Raw genomic sequence first — 2,761 nt, forward strand, 5'->3', positions numbered from 1 at the left:
CCCGGGAACCGCAACGGAGGGGTCTGCTCCGCGTCTGGGTCTTGTTGGCAGATAAGGAAAAGGCGGTGGAGCGGCACCCGAGAGGAAACGCTCACCAGAGCTACCTGGGCGTGCGGAGGGGAACGACCTGGCATGGGAGCGGTTTTGAGACCCGCGGTGGTGGTCGCAGGAGGAGGGATCAGGGAGCGCTGCGGCAGGGGTCAGCGGGACGATTTCAGCGAGGAGCCGCAGGATGAGCGCAGGGCTGCTGGTAGCAGCCGTTCCTCACAGCCGTGGCTGTCCCCTGCGGCCTCACAAGTCACACCCCCAATATGCTCTTAACATCCTGTTTTATAAATATGTTTAATTCTGTGCTTTACAGTTTATGAAAGAGTCTTAAAGTCATTTACAGATTCTTCTGGTAGGGAAAAAAACCAAGTATGCTGTTTAGATGAAAACATTTCCTGGAGAATGCGGGCATCGATCCCGCTACCTCTCGCATGCTAAGCGAGCGCTCTACCATTTGAGCTAATTCCCCACCTAAAAAAAAAAAACCGCTCCACAACCTAAAGCTAAGCACTGCAGACCTGCCGAGACCCACCTCCAAGCACAAATTCTGTGTCTCTTGCTGAGTCATTCCTTCCACTCCCCAATAATTGACTGCAACTCAGCCGGAATCGTGCAATCCATCTTTCAGCAAGTACACCACCAGAATAATCTTTTAATTTTTTTTTTTAATCTTTTAAGAATAATCTCTTTCCTACCACAAGTCTTTGTTATTTAGCTCTCCAAAAGTCCAAGTTTCTGAGAAGTAACAAAATGTGTTATTGGAAAAAACAGCCCCCCAACTTTTACTGAACTTCTGCAGATTCAATAATGAAACCTTTGTTTTTTCCAATTTTCAGGGCATACACATGAAGAATCTGGTCCAGGTTTAATGAGTGAAAAAATATATTATAGAGCTGATTTAAATGAGAGTTTTATAGCCAAAGCTTATGCTTATACTTCTACATATGCATACATCCTTTTGGAAAGTGTCAGGCTTCTCTGAGGTGAGAGAGTCAAGTGAAATTAAAACATATCTGTATTTTTCTTATTTATTTTTTATTTAGTTTTATTTTCCCTTATTTATTACCTCACCAAATGCACTTCCCTATAATTAATACATGAACAGTCTTAACACTTTTTGAAAAAATAACACACCCAAGCACAACAAATGCTTGCATAACTTGACACAGAGCATAAAACCTACATCGCAGACAAGAAACAATGATGTATGCAAATAAGCAACCTTTAACATTTTAATGTTCACCTTTCCTTGCCTACAGCAAGTATTTAACTCAAAACACAGCTTAAGAGAGAGGGAGTTATTACTACTACTAGCTCAATGAGTGTATTTGGAAAAAGCTTTGGATTGCATAAGTCCTCCTGCTATTTGTCAGAGAATTGGCAAAATATCACGGCCACCCAGCCCCTTGCATATGCAGGTAGTTGATCAACCCAGGTTTTCAGAACTCAGCCAAACGCAGGTTGAGATTTGCTTCATGTTTTCCCTCTGCTTATAATTTTAACAACAGAACTCTCTCAGGTGTCGCTCTGAAAACATAAGCTTGCTACTGTGTCTAAAATGAGCAACAGAATTGGATGCTGATTCCCTGGAAACTGAGAAGAGTTCACAAACTCTGCCTGCCATGGTAGCGTGCATTCATGCTCTTCTCCATAGGCTCTGTGTACTCTCGCACATACAGACAAATTACATAGCCCATAATCTACCACATGGCAACACTGTTGCTTAAACTTCTTCATTTACAGAGTAGATTGATCTTGTGCCACGGCACTACACCAGACAACTCTTTGCCGAGTTAAGTCGCATTTCTCCCACCACAGGAGCATGGCTGTAGAACAGGAGGTGTCACTCACCCATCAAATCAAAATCAGGCCAAGGGGAAATCAAACCAGGGTGAGTTGAGGTAAGATTGCTACCGGACTGGTCTGTAACTGGCCTGGCTTGTTTTCATGCCATTCTTACTGGCTTCTGGTGACACTGAATCTCCTGGTTTATGTACATTAGTCCTGACAGGCAATGGATGGCTTGGAGCTACTGTACCTACGCATGCAGTTGTTTCTGGAGCTGGCTGCTTTGTGGCAGTATTCACTCAGTGCTTGACATGCTTTTTCTTGATTTGCTACAGCTTTCCTGATGGTACCAGACACAAGAAAATAGGAAGGAAGAATAATGATACTCAGAAAACATAGTTGTTAGCTCTAAGGCCATGAAGAGGGTAATAATCACAAACAAAGCTGCTGTGGATTTATGGCTATCTGTAAGTTTAAGCTGCCTTTTATATATATATATACACACACATATATACACACACTAAAGATAGTCCTTTCAGAGTTAAAAAAACCAAGCTTTTGTTTTGAGGGGAGTGAATGATTGCATAGAGTTTGTTAAATGTTTGTAGATTGTTTTAAAGATTAAAAACATAATTAAATTGATGTATCCATAACACTCGAGAAGTAAGGAGAGATCTTTGCCCTATAAATCTATAAATATATTGATAAAATATATAAATATAGATATATCTATAAATATTTCATTTTCTTTATGGCCACTGCTAGAACATGCTTCAGCATGTTTTCTGTATTGAAAACACTAGGTGGAAAACATTATAGCTTTCTGTGTCTCAAAAGCTCCTTTTTCTTTCTGAAGGTTACTTAAAACAATTGATCAACTGCTGGTAACAAAGCTTATGGAGACCCTTGGAAGGCATTGTCAGCT

The 2,761-nt window shown here is 41.1% G+C and overlaps 1 non-coding gene across 1 annotated transcript; it reads right to left on the reverse strand.

Moving 5' to 3' along the window:
* Positions 1 to 444: 444 nt before the first annotated feature.
* Positions 445 to 517, reverse strand: TRNAA-AGC. The gene has a single exon. It is a non-coding gene; the product is annotated as a tRNA-Ala (tRNA).
* Between the last annotated feature and the right edge of the window lie 2,244 nt (positions 518 to 2,761).

Source organism: Mesitornis unicolor, unplaced genomic scaffold, assembly GCF_000695765.1.
Source record: "Mesitornis unicolor isolate BGI_N332 unplaced genomic scaffold, ASM69576v1 scaffold43021, whole genome shotgun sequence".
Taxonomy (NCBI): Eukaryota; Metazoa; Chordata; class Aves; order Mesitornithiformes; family Mesitornithidae; genus Mesitornis; species Mesitornis unicolor.